General features: G+C 36.4%; 1 long non-coding RNA gene across 2 annotated transcripts in view; it reads left to right on the plus strand.

Moving 5' to 3' along the window:
* Positions 1 to 792: 792 nt before the first annotated feature.
* The window catches only part of LOC147581979 (uncharacterized), a 31,221-nt gene continuing 11,050 nt past the window's right edge, over positions 793 to 20,963 (plus strand). For both annotated transcript variants that reach the window (XR_015249822.1, XR_015249821.1), the window contains exons 1-2: positions 793 to 849; positions 12,526 to 12,753. This is a non-coding gene — a long non-coding RNA (uncharacterized LOC147581979). The remainder of the gene's footprint in view (positions 850 to 12,525; positions 12,754 to 20,963) is intronic.

Consider the following 20,963-nt stretch of genomic DNA (forward strand, 5'->3'; position numbering starts at 1 on the left):
CATTGTATGTCAACTATACTTCAGTAAGAAATAATAATAAAATTTTTAAAAATTGCATGTGTTTCTGCATAAGATCGGGGATGAAATTAATTTCAATTAGTTGTTTTGCCAGGACTATAGTTACATAGCTTTTTACTTTTTCATATCATTTATATTTTCAAGGGTTGTAATGTGGTCATAATATAGGTACAAGAGAGGGTGGGAAAGGGAGAATCTGATTCATGCAGGCTAACTATTCAAGGAATGTCTCAAGAATTAGGTAGCATATTTGATCAGACCTAAAAATGATGTGTTTGTTAGAGCTTGGATGTGTACCACTATGTTTTTGTGTCTCTAATCCTTCCAAAATGAAGATGAGGAAGACCCTCTTGCCAAGTAGACTGGGGACACCCCTGGGCCCTGAGGCCTTCCACCCAGCCCATCCCAAAGATGTCACAGTAGGCTCTTGTTCTCCTCCTGTGAAAGAATTCAAGGACAGACACAACACAGCGGGTGAGCCACACAAGCCGGAAAGATTATTAAAGCGAAAGTACATGTTATGCCCAGAATTCGTGATCCCCAAAGACCACCAGGGAGCCGAGTCCAATGCAAAAGCAAAAGAGCCTTTATTTGAGCTAGCTCGAGCTCAATCCCCTACCTGCACCGACACAGCAGTGAGATAACGGGGAGAGAGAGCGAGTTTCAAAAGCACAAAGGTTTTATTGGGGTCTAGGGGCAGTTGGTGAGGTAATGGCTGTGGCCTCAGCCGATTGGCTGGGGAAGGGTCAGAGTCCTGTAACTCAAGGGGAGGAAGCATGGTCTGCCGGCGTAGGTCCGCCCCTTCATTACACTCTTGATTTGTGAGAGCAGGTAAGAGAGAGAGCTGCGTGCCCTGGGGTTTGGGTTTCTGGGCAGTTGTTAAGAAAGGGGAGGAATATTCATAACTTGAGACAGGGATTTCTTGCAAGCTGTTTCTTTCCTTACTTGGTCGCTGGTTTCCTAACATGGCAACCGCCACCCTGGGCCTGTCTGGTTGATCCAACTTCTTATGGCTTTGTTTTGGAGTGCTGCCAGGATAGGCTTCTGACTCCCAATAGCTGGCTATGACTTCCTCTTTTTTGACCTCCAGGCATCTTGTTAGAACCTAACTAACTGCCTCTAGCAACATCATTTACATTATAGAGCTGGCCTAAATTAGCAGAAGCCTTAGAAAAACCTGGAGGCAGTTCATGGATGAAAAGAATGGCAAGAAATGAGTAACTCAGAGGATCTTGCTCTCTGGTTTTCATCCCCACCTAAAACTCTTCTGAAGCGTTCAGGCCATAGACAGAACAAAAAGTCCAGAAAAACTTGTACAGTATTGACTAGTTTAATGAGTCTTATAAAACAAATGGATAATTTTTTTTTTTTCAACGTTTATTTATTTTTGGGACAGAGAGAGACAGAGCATGAACGGGGGAGGGGCAGAGAGAGAGGGAGACACAGAATCAGAAACAGGCTCCAGGCTCTGAGCCATCAGCCCAGAGCCTGACGCGGGGCTCGAACTCACGGACCGCGAGATCGTGACCTGGCTGAAGTCGGACGCTTAACCGACTGCGCCACCCAGGCGCCCCAACAAATGGATAATTGATTCCACACATCAGTTGGTGAAGTCTAAAAGGATGAGATGTTCACCTTTTTCCTTCTTAAGTTGCCTCACTGGTCAGAAATGTTCCAGATTCAGAAGCAATCTATGTATTGCTTCTGAAATACATAGCAATACTATGAACATGTATTCATAGTATTGAAATTTGCTACATGTTTGAAATTTGCTACATTATTTTTTTCCTTGTTTCATCTACTAGTCATCGGCCTACGTTGCACAAACTCCTATCACTTACTTGCATCTCCTGTTCATAGTTCTGTAGGCTTTTCTGTATCTCTTGGCTTTGTTTGGACTTGCTTTGAATCTATAAACATCCTCATATATAGTCCTAGGAGAAGTGTAACTTTGTTCAATCATACGTGATGAAGCACTTGTCATTTTCTTTTTTTTTTTTTTTTAATTTTTTTTCAATGTTTATTTATTTTTGGGACAGAGAGAGACAGAGCATGAATGGGGGAGGGGCAGAGAGAGAGAGAGACACAGAATCGGAAACAGGCTCCAGGCTCTGAGCCATCAGCCCAGAGCCTGATGCGGGGCTCGAACTCACGGACCGCGAGATCGTGACCTGGCTGAAGTCGGACGCTTAACCGACTGCGCCACTCAGGCGCCCCAGCACTTGTCATTTTCTAATGTACTCTTTTTTTAATACCTACCATTAAGCCAATCACTTTACATTGTTTTGCCATCTCTTTGCCTCCTTCCGTGCATTCTAAATCCTTTCATTTATTCTCTGTTCATTCCTCCAGCTCATTTTTTTAACTTCTCAGCTCAGTAATTGAAACTATGTGGCAAATTTCCTTAATTTTTTAATATCTCCTGTAAGTTGCACAGAAGTCCACTCGATCATGCACGTTTATTACATTTCTGTCATTTATTTCTGCCTTAATCCTATTCTTTGATTTTCTGCATTATTAATGTTGTTGTTATAGTTCTTTATCACTCTTCAAAAGAAGTTCTAATATTCCTTTCTCAATTCCTTTTCTTTCTCTCTGCCAATAATTTACCGAAACACTCATCTTGGTGTGTGTGTGTTCTTTTTTTTTAATATTGATTTATTTTTGAGAGAGAGAGAGAGGAGAGAGAGAGCGCACATGAATGGGGGAGGGGAAGAGAGAGAGGGAGACACAGAATCTGAAGCAGGCTCCAGGCTCAGAGCTGTCAGTGCAGAGCCCGATGCGGGGCTTGAACTCACAAATTGCGAGATCATGACCTGAGCTGAAGTAGGATGTTTAAATGACTAATCCACCCAGGCACCCCTCATCTTGGTGTTTTGAAAGCCTACTTACATCAAAGATAACAAAACTTTATATTAATTAACTTTAATTTTAAAGATATGCCAAAGAAAGAAGACATCCAAATGGCTAACAGACACATGAAAAGATGCTCAACATCACTCATCATCAGAGAAATACAAATCAAAACCAAATTGAGATACAACCTGATGCCAGTAAGAATGGCTAAAATTAACAACTCAGGAAACAACAGATGTTGGCAAGGATGTGGAGTAAGGGGAATGCAATTGGTGGGAATGCAAAATGGTGCAGCCAAACTGGAAAACAGTGTGGAGGTTTCTCAAAAAATTAAAAATAGAATTACCCTATGATCCAGCAATAGCTATACTAAGAATTTATCCAAAGGATACAAGAGTGCTGATTCATAGGGGTGCATGTACCTCAATGTTTATAGCAGTGCTATCAACAATAGCCAAATTATGTAAAGAGCCCAAATGTCCATCAACAGATGAATGGATAAAGAAGATGTGATATATATGTGTATATACACATATATACCATAGAATACTATTTGGCAATGAAAAAGAATGAAATCCTGCCATTTGCAACAATGTGGATGGAACTGGAGGGTATTTTGCTAAGTGAAATAAGTCAGTCAGAGAAAGACAGATATCATATAATTTCACTCATATGTGGAATTTGAGAAGCTTAACAGAAGACCATGGGGGAAGGGAAGGAAAAAAATGTTTCAAACAGAGAGGGAGGCAAACCATAAGAAACTCTTAAATATAGAGAATAAACTGAGGGTTGATGGGGGTGGGGGGTGGAGAAAATGAGTGATGGGCATTGAGGAAGGCACTTGTGATGAGCACTGAATGTTGTATGTAAGTGATGAATCACAGGAATCTACTCCCGAAGCCAAGAGCACACTGTAAACACTGTATGTTAGCTAATAACAATAAATTATATATTAAAAATAAATAAATACATAAATACATACATACATACATACATACATACATACATACATACATAAATAAATGCCAAAGAGGAATCTTAAGTAGCATAGAAGACTGGTGGATGGGAAAGACATTTCCAAAAGTTTGGAAAGATGATTTTCATAAATTTTGCTATAACTCTATAAGATTTTCACCTGAATTAATCATTTTTAATTCATATATGTACTTTTTATTTCAAGATTACTTCAGAATCCACATGCTTCCTAATCAGATCCCTCCATTAAGCCTAATGATAGCTGCTTGTCACTCATTCTTACAAATACAACACATCTACTTTATCTAGAATAAGGCTTCAAAACTTAGTTCTCTCCTCTGCATCACTGTAACTTGCTCCTATAGATTTCTCCTTTTCATATAAATTTCTTTACTTTTTATTTTTTGTGATTTGGGCATGGACATAAATTCTTGTCTTCCAGTCCTTCCAGCTAGAATACCATAAGGGCACATTTCAATACATAGTTTCTTACTCTTCAAAGTTATCCACATAAACCCCATAAATTCTTTAAAATTTTTAAATCCTTGTGTGTGTATGTGTGTGTGCATATGCATGCACGTTTAATAGCCATAGCTTCAAATGAACCTCTTTGTGACTAGATTTTTCTATTGAGAGTAGGATAGAGGAGAGAGTTGCCTGAGGAATTCAGCCCTATGGATCATGTTATTAAAATTTACCATTCAAATGGTAGCATAATGCAGGAAAAGAGAGGATAGTGAGGAAGGTTAAATTACTCCTCATCTTTAAGTTTGAATTAAAAGTGCTACAAAGTTCAATGACAGCTTTCATGAGAAGAAACAATAAATTTCATCCTATCAAAGTAGAGACTCAAACCTGAGATATTTGACATTCAAGAGATAAATCTTGACATTCAGAAGACAATAAATCTTGGTATCTTCATAAATGTGGAAATGGGACTACAGACTCAGTTTTTTTCAAATCTCACTTCCAAGGAAAAAGCACATTTTTCCTATATGTAGATTTCAAATTAATTACCTCTTCCACGTGTACAAAATTGGTTTTTATCTACTTTTTCATGAAGTGTAAAGTGTTTGGGACCTCAAGTCATTTATTTTAGTAGTGACAATGAACAGAAGCCCAAAGAGCACCTGCGTTCCACTTGGCTAAGTGTCTATATCAGTGAGAGGATCTAGTGTCTCAACACATGGAGTTCAAACCTGTGCTTAATCCAAATAATAAATTTTTGCATGAAACAACCTTAGGGTCACTGGAGAATTGTTGAAATTTCAAATGTTAAATCCACCATTGTCAAAGGACTATTTGAAATACTGATTCAAACCTCCCTAATGTATGTGCTTTGTGCTGTAATTATGTGACAAATCAAACTGCTGGAACAATGTTTGGAAACTAAAAACTAAACTGTTTTTCCAATTAAAGTGAAAACTGGAAAATATTAAGGAAGAAGAAAATCCCTATTTTATCCTCTTTCCTGGTCCTCAAAACTATCATGAATTTCCTAATATTGTACAGTATAAAACTTGAAAAACTAAGAAATGAGTATGCACACTCATCCCCCCACCCCCAACTTCCAAAGTAAATCAAACCTATCCATTCTAGATTTTTAGGAGAGAAAATTCAGTCATGAAGATATTTAGAAATTAACCCAACTTGGCAGACAAAGATGAGCCATCAGATTTTCTGATTTCTGTTCAAGAGAAGAACCATCTGTCCTCAAGCCAACTATAATATGTGATCTGCATGTAGCTTCATCCCGACTAGCTATGTCTGTAATGTCACCCTATCATGGTAAACACCACTCTAAACTGCCTTTTCTGTCATTGTTAACACTTCTATCAGACACTTTGAAGACTGCTGTAGAAAAACATTTGTTGAACTTCTAGCTCACACAAATACTGTTGGGACCTGGAAAATGGTTTCACAGTTAAATATAGCATTTCAAAAAGAAAAAAAAAGTCATTCATAAGAAATAAAAGCACACTCTCTCTCTCACTCTCCTATTCCACCTCCATCTCTTTGTAGACCAATTCTGTGAAGTTTGGCTAAGGTAGTCTTTGTATTCATGCATAATGGCTCTAAGTAAAGTTCTCCTACAGTTTTTTTTCCAAAACTTGGCTTCTTAAACGAAGCATTATATAATACAGGAGTAATGGAGGCTTTTGAAAGTAATTTGGGATTTAGGTTAAGAAATAGCAAAATTAAGATTTGAAAATTACATACTCATCATACCTGTTTTTAGCTCAGTTTTCTGGTCATGAATCTTTATTCTGCTTTTAAAAGAAAACCACATGTTGAGGAGAGATATGTATAAGACGCAAATTGAGTTTTATGTGGCCTCCTACTGTACTTTGAAATATAGTTTCAGTGTATAAAATATGGCACTTGTGTGCCATTATTTTAAATTCACCCCCAAGATTACTGCCTACCCTTATGTCCAATTTTATTTAAATTAAGGATGATGAAAGTTCCCAACACTTATATTTTGTTTGGAAAAAGAATGGTAAAAGTTTGAGTGACTGTTTGAAATAATTCATCTTCCCAAGTTACTAATGTATTATTAAGAAGTGGCTTATTCAGGGGGCATCTGGGTGGCTCAGTCGGTTGAGCGTCCAACTTCAGCTCAGGTCATGATCACGCAGTTTGTGAATTCGAGCCCCGCATCAGGCTCTGTGCTGACAGCTCAGAGCCTGGAGCCTGCTTCAGACTCTGTGTCTCCCTCTCTCTGCCCCTTCCCCGCTCATGCTCTGTCTCTGTCTCTCAAAAATGAATAAACATTAAAAAATTAAAAAAAAAAAAAAGAAGTGGCTTATCCAGGAAATAAAGTAATATTTGCATTGTTGTTACTGAAGATTTTGGTTGTTTCCAAACCCATGTGAAAATCTCAATCACTGGAGAATTCCTCAAAATGTAGATTTCAGGGCTTCAATTTCAGACATATGAAGAATCTCCAGAAATGGAGTGCTATCATTTGTGTTATCTTAAGATGCTTACCCAAATAATTCTGAAGTTCAGAAGGCTGGAGAACCATTTGACTACAATTTATTGGACAAAAATTTGAGGAGCTAATACTTACAGGTTTTCCATAGTAATAAGTATCAATAAGTATCAGTAATAAGTATGCATTCTACTATGAAGAAATAATTTGATATGCTTAAATGAAAACCATTTTATATCTTTTTTTCTGATTCACGCTTGCATTAAAACCTTAATAAGGTGAATTTTAAATATGTCTAATCTAGTAAATAAACTATGATCTCTAAAATGGAAGATGTAAAGCATAGGTTCAATGTTTGTAAGAACATATGCTGTGAACAATAAAAATTCCAATTAAAATTGAAAATATTACCCCAAGCTAGTATCTTTTGGCACTAATTCTTATTTTAATCAAATGCATCAATTTTTTATAGCTTAGTAGAAAAGCATATCATGTTTTATATATGTATATGTGTTTTTATAGCATTTCATGAGTCTAAATGGCCTCTAAAGTAGACATTATGCTATTATCTCCTGTATAAATTTTCAGAATATTTGAGAAGAAAGAGGTGCTTCCTTTACAAATCCTAATTGTTTTTCTCTGAATTGTTTTTGAGACTTATTGTGCATAAAACTTGCAGGACTGTATCTTTGTCTTCTGGGCTCTGTGCAAGACAAACATAGTGACATATGTGTTCTCATTTGTCTGTGTATCAAGGAACACATATGTTGCCCACTCAGGAAGAGAACTTTGTGCTGAAGATTTGGTGGTAAAGAAATCAGAGACACTCCCTACCCTAAGAGAGTTTACCTCCTTATGAGGAAGATAGACATAAAACCTTGGGAAATTATGAATGAAATAAATTCCACCAAGGAGAAATGACAAGTATGAACAGGGCAGGTATTACTGCATAATGGATGTGAAAGAAGAATCCCAAAGGATGAGTAGGAGTTACCTAGTTATCTGGGCAAAGAGAGTTCAAGGCAGAAAAATAAGATGTGGTTAGAGGAGGGCCCAGCATGCTACTTTGTTGAATTGATCTTGAATAGTAGGTGATGGTAGAAATGATGGTGGGCTCTGAAGGAACACAGCTGTAGTTCTAATCCTAACTCTCCTACCACTACTGAGTCATGCCTTCATGCAGATTGACTAATTTCTAAAAAGTTCCTCATCTATTAAGTGAAGTTTATAATAGGACTGTAGTGAAGATGAAAGGATCAAATAACAGCTAAATGACTATAGAAAACAAAATTAATACTTGCTTATGCATAGTGATATATAACCTTACCTTGTTTAATACGTAAATTCCTAATACAATTCCTAACTCAGGAACTGGGCTCCAATTCCAGGGCTCTCTACACAGCACTGCTCTGTCAGGTACTATGGATGGGCTCCTGCAGAAAGGCTTTATAAACACATTATTGCTATTCAAGATTTGGCAGAGGAGAAAATTAGAGGAGGAAATTGAAAATATCATAGTCTTTTTTTCCATGTTCAAAAATGTTGGACAGTGTTTAATGGGGAAAAAAGTTTCCTATAAATTTTAGATGTTGGAAAAGAAAAAGCGGCTCATAGATTTTAGAAAGTAAAGATGGATTTAAGAGTAGGAAGTAGCAGGATGGCAAATGAAATTAACTTGGGTAAATGACTCAGAGGGTGGTTGGCAAAAATGATCTTAATTGTTCTTATGCACAGATTATCACTGGGAAAAATATAAAAATTAGATTTGAAAGTGATTGGATTGTTTTATGAGCTTCAAGCAATAATTTTTTAATCAAACCTCATGATGCAGGAAGTAAACTGATCATTCAGAGATCAGAATGACATTTATGGGCTTGAGAGATTTCTATCTGTCTCTGAAACTGGCTGAGTGGGCACTACCATAGGTGGAACTTAGTAAAATGATTTATTACCCAATGTAGTACATAGCTCTTATTATTGCTAATTAATCATTAGGGGCAAATAGAAGACGCTATTTTCTGATACTAATTCAAATTTCTTAAATTAATAGTTTTGAAGAGAATCAGATGTAGAATTAATGTATAAGGTGTAAGATTTAACACTCCCCAAATTTTAAAAAATAGATAAATAGGGTTTCATAGGTTTCCAGGCCATACATTGTATTAGGCATTAAGATCTATTATGGGTTGAATTGCATTCCCAAAAATTCATATGTTGAAATCCTAACCTTAGAATGTGACTTTATTTGGAAACAGGGTCATTGTAGATATAATCAGTTAAGATGAAGTCACACTGGAGTAGGGTGGGCCCAATCCAATATAAAAAAGTATTCTTGCGGCTCCTGGGTGGCTCAGTTGGTTAAGCGTCCGACTTGGACTAAGGTCATCATCTCGTGGTTTGTGAGTTCAAGCCCCGCGTGGGACTCCGCGCTGACAGCTCTGAGCCTGGAGCCTGCTTTGGATTCTGTGTCTCCTCTACTCTCTGCCCCTCCCCTGCTCACGCTCTATCTCTCAATAATAAATAAACGTTAAAAAAAATTTTTTTTAAAGGTATTCTTATAAAAAGGAGAAATTTGGACACACACACACACACACACACACACACACACACACACATAACACAGAGAACTTTGTGAAGATAAAGGAAGAGATTGGTGTGATGTTTCTACAAGACAAAGAACACCAAAGAGTCCCAGCAAACCACCAGAAGCAGGGGGAGAGGCATGGAAAGGAATTCTTCCTCACAGCTCTCAAAAGGAACTGACACTGCCAACACCTTAATCTTAGATTTGTGGCCTCCAGAACTGTGAGGCAACAAGTTCCTGTTATTTAAGCTACCCAGTTTGTGCTTCTTTGTTATAGTAGCCCTAGTAAGCTAACACAGGATTGGAGCAGGGAATTCCCCACCCTCATGGTGCCTATGTTCCAGTTGTGGGCAATAAAGCAGCAAACTTTTCTGTATCTCAACCTCAAAAGAACTTGTAGGGTTGTTTTCTAATGAACAAAATTATATATTTGTAGCTAAAAGAACAAAATGAAAGTAAGTGAATCCAAAAGAATTCATTTATTAGTCAAAAACATAAGTAGTCTGTGCTTTGTGCTGGGTTTTCTCCACTTACTCTTCCAGAACTATGCCTAACCCTTCTCTGTGTTTTGCTTGCTAAACTTTATGGTCTGCATCAGTCAAGATCTCTTCCACTCTATTTTCCAGGTGCATTCAACCAATGGGAGTCACTGAAAGAAGAGCAGGGTTCAGGAGAGAGTCCATTAACTTCTCACTATTGGTCTGCAGTGTTGTCAATGGCTAAATCCTCTCCACCTAATCATTAGTCAGGTGCCTCCTCTCAGTGAGTTCCAGTAATATTATTCCCTTCTTTCCCCCTTAAAACTAGCTCATGGTAACCATTTCATAATAATTGTTGCTAATTCCCAGGAGCTTTATCCTTTCTCATTGTTACCCTTAACTTCTCCCTTAGAAATAATCCCATTTTCATACGCTCTTTAATGACCTCTTTAACTATCAGTGATTTCTTGCTAACACCATGGCTGATAACAAGAAATTTTCCTGGAATATTCCCAGGAAATAGACTCTAAAATTTGGGTTTTAGGACTGATGTCTCACATATTTGATGAGCATGCAGATTATCTCTTTGCTAAGGGACAATAAGATCTCATGATTGTAGTAGCACCACAGTTACTCAAATTATCACAGGTGGCATGAGATGAGGTGCACTGGAAAAAGGCTTTGAGAGCTCAATTTTCTATGGCATTTAGTTGCTATGTTGACATTGCTAATGTAAAAATCTGGAATATACTTGTTATTTCTAACTAAGCACACACACACAAATTAACTCAAAGCCTGACATTCCTTTTCAAAGTGCAGAAAGCCTCTATGAAGCTTTTTCACATATGACTGTGGATCTGATATAAAGCCTGATTGTTAGTGCTATAGAGATGCAACACCAGTTAAACGTACAATTTCCTCAGATTTTTGATGCTAACTTCAAGGTTCCTAGTAGAACCTTGAAAATTGGGATGGGGAGTTTTGGTCAGTGTATCTGCTTGTCCACTCGCTGTGAACATCTGAAAGGAGAGATAGATGGCTCGATGTAAAAATCTACATTAATTCATAGTCCATAGATAACAGGTTAGTTGTTGGTCATGGTACTGGAAAAAAAGATTGGAAAATAAGTGACAAGTATGAATCTACAAGACAGGATAGTGAATACACATTTCAGAGTATGAAAATATTCATGGGCCACATAAAATCTCTGCATTGAGGTGAAGGCACTCACCAATCAAGTGAATAGAATTACCTGTTGTGTGGATATAAGTTAGCTTTCTATCCTTGGTTGCTAAATTGCTTGTTTAATGGGCCCATTTACAAAGTGGCCACAGTGGCTGGGATGGAGGCTATGCATTGGGCTCAATAACATAGATAACATAGATTTCCCTTCACTAAGACTGAACTGCTCACAACTACTTGTTGAGTATTCAACATGCCAACAGCAGAAGTCCATGCTAGGCCACCAGTACAACCACTTCCTGGAGAGCTAGCCATTCACTGGGTGAAAGTTGACCACTTTCGAGCCCTTTTGTCACAAAGACTGTTCTCATGGGAATATACTCATATGCCAGAAACAGATTTCCTTTTGTGCTGGCAAAACTCTATCAATATTGTTAGGCAGGGACTAACAAAATGCCTTATTCGTTTTTAGGATACTTCAGTATCCTTAAAAAAATCACTTTTGCTGAGAGGAAACATTTTACAGTGAAAGAAATATAGCAAGCAGTGTGAAATTCTCAAGGTACTCTCTGATCTTATCATATTCCCCCAAAGAGCAGCTGGTTGACAAAGTGATAAATTAGCCACCAAAGGCTCAGAAATGACACTATGTAAGTGAAGACATCCTGTGAGCTTGTAGTTCTCTTCTATAGGATGCATAATAAACTTTAGGCCAGTAAACAATAAATAGTGCCATCTTCTCTATAGATAGACTGCATGAGCCTGGGAAACAAGGTGTGGATGTGGGAAAAGCTCTTCTCACTACTGAACCTAATAGTATGCTAGAAGGGACCTCAGTGTAGTTCAAAAGTCAATGCTTCCACCAGGGAACACAGTCATGATTCTATTGAAATAGAAACTGAGATTAACCTCAGGCTATCTTGGGCTCCTTATTTTAACAGGTAAAGACAGAGGTCAATGTTGTGGCTTGAATAATTAATTTGATTAACAAGGAGAAATTAGATTTCTTCCAACTAGTGGGGGCAACTTACTGTGGCACCTATTAATACAGCCATTCTTCTATCATTTGCCAGCGGGAAATTGGGGCAACACATCAAGACAAGACCATTAGAGATATGGCTTCTATAGAAGTGAAGATTTGGGTCACCCCATCAGAAAAAACTCGTCAACTAATGATGGCAGAGAATAAAGGAAACATGAAACTGGTGATCAAAGAATGAAACTATAATTTCAACAAACCTTGTAACCTAAGCCTTATAGTCAGCTATAGAAGTGGACACTATGGTCAGCTATGTTCTCCATTAATCATTATTTTTCTCCCTTCCATCCACTATGGACATCTATACTATATATGAAGGGCACTGGTGCTCAATAATATCACAGTTAAAGCTCCTGGTGAGATTCTAGCTACACTGACATCTCCCCAAGGTGATATGATAGTTAGTAAGACTTTTTGTTTCCTTTATGTTTGGGGATTTTTTTCCTTTGTGTTTCAGATTTGTCTATCTAAAATGAAGAACTGGAATGAATGCCAACTAGAAAAAAAGGGATGGACTGTGCTGATTATTCTGCATTTACTATTACCTTTATGGATCTGTTCTTTGCACTGATCTTTACCCCAGAACTACATCACTTGGTATCTCTTGCCCTCTGACATTTTGCTGTTTTCAATCAATAAGAGGCATTACTATGGGAGAAAAGGAGTAAGAGGGCAAAGTTATCAGGTACTTATTTCTACCACACCTCAGCTCCCTCCTCCCAACCCATGATTTTGACAGTGGCCCTCCTCCTCTGTGTAAGTCCACTAATGCTGGGCAGGCCAGTTTTCACAGCAATAGTCATCACTTAGTTTTGCTCTTACCACTCTGTACCATTTCACATGAGACTTTGGAGTAGTAATGGCTCTCATTGTTGGGGGCCCTTGAATGCTTCACCAACCCTTTTTTGTTCTCTTAATTTTGCCTACATTTCCATAATTATTCTCTTTTATTAACTCATCCATTAACTTTCTAGTGTGCCTTCTGTTTTCTACTAGCACCCTAACAGACTAAACTCATGGTTGATAAATGTCTTTTGTTATTCCCTACTGTCTCTGTCCCAGGAATAGAAATTATCTTTAAAAAAAAATCAAGATTCCACCAGACACTACTGTGAAACATGTCTGACCAGCAGTGTGGACTGCACAGCCAAAAGAGAAGATATAGTCCCTGGAACAGATTCTTTAAGGGTAGTGATATATTGGTATTGTGTTCTATAATCAAGATACTAAATATTTGGAAAGTTGCTATATTTATATCAACAAATTGGATCAAAACTCTATCTGCAATATGCCAAGGTAAGAAGAATTGATGAGAATAACATAATTACAAAGGTCACAAAATCCAGCATATGAGAATGAATAACAGAGAATCTTCTCACTTATATCTTTGAAAAGCTATTAGACTTTTTAGACCAGCATAATAGCTATCAGTTACTTGGCCAATTGATATATATATATATGTAGATAGATAGGTAGATAGATATTTTGGGGGGGTTTTGTTCCTATGCTACTTTATAATAATGATAATGACCTATTTTATGAGACTGAACTATTATCTTGAGTGTTGCTCTTTAAGAACCTACACAACTTATTCAAAATACTAACTAAAATCCTGTATATTTCTTTTCTTTTTTGGAACTGAAAGCGTGAAAAAGAAACCTTCAGAATATTACATGGAATCAATGACTACCACATATCAACTCTTATTGGCCATTGCCTTTGCCACCTACCCAATCCTTTTATTGAGAAACAGAGTTTTATGATTCACATTTAACCTCCCAGTTTTGCTCTTTAGGGGCTAAATGCAATATTGTTGAAACATACTCTTTGAATTTAATAAGAAAATGATCGATTTTAATGCTATCTCAGGAGAAAAAAGTGTAATGCTCAACACACTATAGTAAAAAGGAAGAGACAGGCTTCCGTAGCTGTTCATTGCAATTGAAAAAGCCTCCTATTTCTTCCTACATTCCAGACTAAGTCATCGCAGCAAACTTGTCGGCTTTAGCCAACTCGTGTTTTTATGTCTCAGCAGAGATGTGCTTCAAAGAAATCTCCCTTTGAAACCTGTGATAAAAAACTACTCAAAGCAAACTGAATCCATAATCAAATAACCTGTATTTTCTTTAAAAAAAAAAAGAAAGGAAAACAGAGCTCTTACTTGCAATACATTTTTAATAGTATTTTGAGTAGCTTTACTATTTTTTTCCCTTGTGGGAATATATCAGATTCAGACATGCTCTGAAAGAACAATCTTCTCTCTAAATAATACATAGCTAATAACTGAATTTAAATAGAATAACATGGGAGCATTTGTCTGTATCAAGGGGTCTCTCCCCCCCAAAAAAAAGAAAAGAAAAAAAGAAAAATTCTCTAAAATAAAAAATCGATAGCTATTATTTTTAAGCATTTCTAATGGCCAGGAAGGACTCATAATGCAAATTTTAGTTGCTAGTGTGGGCCACAGACCCTACCCCCCAAACTCATTCCCCACTCCTCAATCTAACCCTTTGCTACCTCTACCTATATGGTCCACATACCTCAAATTCTGGTTCAATTTGGACTAAATAAACAGCATATGCAGATACATGCCATGTGCTAGTATCTGAGTTGATATGTGGGAAATACTAGCACTAATGTTGAGAACAAAGTAGCATGTCCCTAACAGTGAATGAATGCATGAATGAATAAACAAATAATACACTACAGATTGAACTTGAATTTAAACCCTATAAAGAATAATGTTGAAAAATCAATACTTGAAACAATACAGAAAAGTCTTTTTTTATTATTCTGAATTTGTGATCATTTATAGAAAATTAAGGAGGGGGCCTGGGTGGCTCAGTCAGTTGGGTGTCCAACTTCGGCTCAGGTCATGATCTCACGGCTCCTGGATTTTGGCCTTGCATCAGGCTCTGTGCTGACACCTTGGAGCCTGGAGCCTGTTTTCAATTCTGTGTCTCCTCTCTCTCTGCCCCTCTCCGGCTCATGCTCTGTCTCTCTCTGTCTCTCAAGAATAAACATTAAAAAAAAAGTTTTAAATAAAAACAAAAAAAGAAAATTAAGGAGGATATGACAGCAAACAACTCATGTGTACTTCAGAGAAAGAACAATTTTACAACTCATTGGTTTCAAAATTATAAAGTTTTGTTTTATTTTAATGAAGAACACAAAATCACAAATACTGCAACTGATACCAAAGATGAACAAAATTATAACAAAAATAACAGAAATTTGTGTGCAAGGAAGCTAATGGAACAGAAATAGAATCCCGAAAAAGACCCAAACACATATGATCACTTGATTTATGTAGTGCATGACTGTAATTCAAACTAAAAGGGCAGTCTTTTCAATAAATTGTGCTGATCCATTAAGATATCTCTGGAGGAAAAAAAAAATGAAATTGACCCTTACCTCACAACATACACAAAAGTAATTTGATACAGATCATAGTCCTAATTGTGAAAAGAAAAACAAAAGGCTTCTAGATGAAAACAGAAGACAGTATCTTTTTCATCTCAAATAGGCAAAATTTCTTTTTTTTTTTAATTTTTTTTTCAACATTTATTTATTTTTGGGACAGAGAGAGACAGAGCATGAACGGGCGAGGGGCAGAGAGAGAGGGAGACACAGAATCGGAAACAGGCTCCAGGCTCTGAGCCATCAGCCCAGAGCCCGACGCGGGGCTCGAACTCACAGACCGCGAGATCGTGACCTGGCTGAAGTCGGACGCTTAACCGACTGCGCCACCCAGGCGCCCCAAGGCAAAATTTCTTAAACAGGACACAAGAGCACTAGCTATTAAAAAATTGTTGAATTAAAAAGTTCTGCCATCAGTCAAAATACATCAAAAATACAAGAGAAAACAAATGCCAAGCTATAGACTGGGAGAAGATATTCCCAATATTTAGGTGCAGCCAAGGACTTGGAGTCAGAATCCTATAAGTCAATAAAATACTAACAACCTATTTTATAAATAAATAAAACTTGAAAGAGAACATTACCAAAAGTGATGTGCAAAAGGACAATAAGCATATGAAAAGATACTCAGTATCATTTGTCATCACAGAAATGCAAATTGAAATCACAATAAGACATTACATCCCACAGGAATGGCTAAAATTATACATTATATATATATATATATATATATATATATATATATATATGTATGTATATATTATTCACAAAACCAACGTTTACTGTTATCAAGTGTTGGTGGATATGGAGCAATGAAACTCATATATTTTTGATGGGATTGTAAACTGGCACATACATTTTGGAAAAAGGTTATAATAACATATGCACACACATACACACACACACACACGATATTACTGAAAATTTAAATAAGTTTCAAGAGCAAATGCCTGCTTTTGACCATAAAATGGCATGTATAGGACTGTTATGAATATTCATGTCAGTGTTGTTTACAAAAATCAAAAGCTGGACAAAATCCAAATGCCCAACAACTGTAGAACAAACAAATGAAAATCACCAACACGATGAAAAAAAATTAACTGTATCTACAGACAAAACATGAATACATCTCACACACATCAAATTGAGCTAAAGAAGCCAGAAAAAAGCATATATACTATATTTAATTAATACAAAGTTGGCAAAACTAATCTATGATGATAGAGATTAATATAGCAGTTATCTTTTGCAAAAATCCTCAACAAGATACTAGCAAACTGGATCCAACAATATATTAAGACAATTATTCACCACAAACAAGTGGGATTTATACCTAGGATGCAGGGCTGGTTCAATATCTACAAAACCATCAATGTGATACATCACATTAGTAAAAGAAAGGACAAGAACCACATGATCTTCTGAAAAGGTGCAGAGAAAGCATTTGACAAAATACAGCACCCTTTCTTGATAAAAAAAACCTTCAAGAAAGAAGGGATAGAAGGAACATACCTCAAGACCATAAAGGCCATATACAAAAGACCCACTGCTAATATCATCCTCAATGGGGAAAAACTGAGAGCTTTCCCACATGGTCAGGAACATGATAGGGATGTCCATTCTCACCACTGTTATTTAACCTAGTATTGGAAGTTCTAGCCTCAGCACTCAGACAATACAAAGAAATAAAAGGCATCCAAATTGGCAAGGAGGAAGTCAAACTTTCACTCTTCACAGACAACATGACACTCTATATGGAAAACCCAAAAGATTCCACCAAAAATTTTCTAGAGCTCATCCATGAATTCAGCAAAGTCACACAATATAATATCAATGCACAGAAATTGGTTGCATTTCTATACACCAATAATGAAGCAGCAGAAAGAGAAATCAAGGAATCAATCCCATTTAAAATTGCACCAAAACCCATAAAATACTTAGGCATAAACCTAACCAAACAGATGAAAAATCTATACACTGAAAACTATAGAAAGCTTATGAAAGAAATTGAAGAAGACAGACACACACAAAAATGGAAAAATATACCATGCTCCATATTGTTAAAATGTTGATACTATCCAAAGCAATCTACATATTCAATGCAATCCATATCAAAATAACACCAACATTCTTCACAGAGCTAGAACAAACAATCCTAAAATTTGTATGGAACCACAAAAGACCCCGAATAGCCAAAGCAATCCTGAAAAAGAAAACCAAGGCTGGAGGCAGCACAATTCTTGACCTCAAGATGTATGACAAAGCTGTATTCATCAGGAGAGTATGGTACTGGCACATAAAACAGACACATAGATCAATGGAACAGAGTAGAGAACCCAGAAATGGACCCACGAACATATGGCCAACTAATCTTTGACGAGGCAGGAAAGAATATCCAGTGGAATAAAGACAGTCTCTTCAGCAAATGGTGTTGGGAAAACTGGACAGCAATGTGCAGTAGAATGAAACTGGATCACTTTCTTATACCATACACAAATATAAACCCACAATGGATGAAAGACCTAAACATAAGATAGGAGGCCATCAAAATCCTACATGAGAAAACAGGCAAAAACCTCTCTGACCTCAGCAACAGCAACTTCTTACTCAACATGTCTCTGGAGGCAAAGGAAGCAAAAGCAAAAATGAACTATTGGGACCTCATCAAGATAAAAAGCTTCTTCACAGTTAAGGAAACAATCAGCAAAACTAAAACACAAATGATGCAATGGGAGAAGAAATTTGCAAATGACATATCAGATAAAGGGTTAGTATCCAAAATCTATAAAGAACTTATCAAACTCAACTCCCAAAATACAAATAATCCAGTGAAGAAATGGACAAAAGACACGAATAGACACTTCTCCAAAGAAGACATCCAGATGGCTAACAGACACATGAAAAAATGCTCAGCATCATTCATCATCAGGGAAATACAAATCAAAACCACAATGAGATACCACCTCACACCTGTCAGAATGGCTAAAATTAACCATTCAGGCAACAACAGATGTTGGTGAGGATGCAGAGAAAGAGGAACCCTTTTGCACTACTGATGGGGATATAAACTGGTACAGCCACTCTTGAAAACAGTGTGGAGGTTCCTCAAAAAATTAAAAATAGAACTATTCCATGGCCCAGCAATTGCACTACTAGGTGTTTATACAAAGAATACAGGTTTCGAGGGGCACATGCACCCCAATGTTTATAACAGGAGTATCAACAATAGCCATAGTATGGAAAGAGCCCAAATGTCCATCAACAGTTGAATGGATAAAGAAGAGGTGGCATATATATATATATATATATATATATATATATATATATATAAAATCGAGTATTACTTGGCAATCAAAAAGAATGAAATCTTGCCATTTGCAACAAGGTGGATGGAACTATAGGGCATTATGCTAAATGAAATTAGTCAGAGAATAACAAATATCATATAACTTCACTCATATGTGGAATTTAAAATACAAAACAGATGAACAAAAAGGAAGGGAAGCAAAAAGAATATAAACACAGGGTTGGGGACAAAACATAAGAGACTCTAAAATACAGAGAACAAACTGAGGGTTGCTGGTGAGGTTGTGGGTGGGGGGTGCACTAAATAGGGAAGGGGAATTAAGGAAAACACTTGGGATGAGCAATGGGTGTTTTATGTAGGGGATGAATCACTGGATTCTACTTCTGAAATCATTATTGCACTATATTCTAACTAACTTGGATGTAAATTAAAAATAAATAACATAAAATAGAAACAAAAATAGCTGTTATCCTTGAGTGTATACGAACAGAGAGGAAGGATGAGGTAGCATGCTGGGTGTTGGAAATACTCACTTTGATGCAAGTGATAGTTTACCTGTGTGTATACATGTATAGAAAAGCAAGCGTTCACTGTTTGATAATATAGCAGATTTGATTAGCAGGTGATATAGCATAATGGACATGTATTGATTTCTAACTATGCATATGTTATTTCATTCAATTCTCCCAATCATTTTTTGAAGGATATATTATTTCTCCTCCACAGATGATGAGTTGGCTATTTAAAGAGGTTAAATAATATAGCTAAGTCACTCAACAAATTAGTGTAGTTAGCATTCAAGTCCAGATCTCTGGGATTCCTAGATCCATAGTCTTAAAAAAATGAAAAAGAAATAACAACAACAACAACCATTCTACTTTATCCATACATCTTTTTAAGGCACATTAATGATGTGTTTATGAACAGCCTAATCTTTATAGTTCCAAATGTACTTGAGAAGGGCTTAAGTGAGGCCTCTGACATATGGTAATTTGTAAACTTACTGAGACATGAATGTAAATCTCCAATCATTTAGTTAGGGATTTAGTCTGACTCAATATATAATTCTTAATGCTACGTTGCCAATCTCTACCTATCATTTCAAATGCAATAGTTCTTATGAAATTGTTATTAAATAAATATTCATTGTAAATCTTCAATTTTCCAGGCACTGTTTTAGGTCCCAAAAAATTTATGCTACACATATAACAGGCTAACAATAATAGTATTTAAGAATTTGTTGAAGTAGTCCTAGTAAATGTCAAATATCTATGATAAGTATTTTTCTTCCTTGTCTTTTACTATGAAATTATAGATGTGTTAAGAAAGAAAAAAATAAAGTCTCATTAGATTGTCTTTAAATAAACTTATTAAAATGTAAGCCATCACCGATATCATACTGGATGCTGTAATTCTGCTGTAGGACCCAAATCTTCTGGTATGTTCTATTTTCCTTTTTTTGTACCTTACCAGCTGTAAGAACTTGCCTTTTCTATACCTTCCTTCAAATCAAAAACTTCTATCATATGTAAATAACCCCAACTCCTTTCCTAAGACCTTGAAACTCTGTTTCTTTTTGATGCAATAGCTATTAAAATGATCATACCTTATCAATTGGTGCCTTCATTTAGCTTGAAAAAATACACTGAAAATGTGTTTCTCAGTATTGCAATTCAAAATTTTACGTAAGTAAGCTGAGATTGAAGGACATGTAGATGAAGAAACTATGATGAAAATCCAAAACAGCTCTTTTTGGAGACAAATAGTGTTATTTTACAAGGTGATAAAATCATTATTTTTTCCATGTCTAAAAAAACACTCTATTTGAAAGCAATAAATAAAAATAAAAATAAAAATATACTATTTATGAAAATTAATCCAGATGTTTCAGATATAAATTTGAAATATAATAAAAAATCCTATAGTTTTGTTATTATTAAATCAGTAAAATTGTGAAATCCTTAAAAAAATTTTTTAAACTAAATTTTAAGAATAAATTTAGATAACTTATTCTGATATCTTACCATAGCTGCATCTTGACTCCATTTCTTTTTTTTTAAATTTTTTTTAATGTTTATTTTTGAGAGAGAAAGAGAGCATGAGCAGGGGAGGGGCAGAGAGAGAGGGAGACACAGAATCCAAAGCAATCTCCAGGCTCTAGCTGTCAG

Source organism: Puma concolor, chromosome B1 (genome assembly GCF_028749965.1).
Source record: "Puma concolor isolate L17-30 chromosome B1, mPumCon1.1.hap2, whole genome shotgun sequence".
Lineage (NCBI taxonomy): Eukaryota > Metazoa > Chordata > Mammalia > Carnivora > Felidae > Puma > Puma concolor.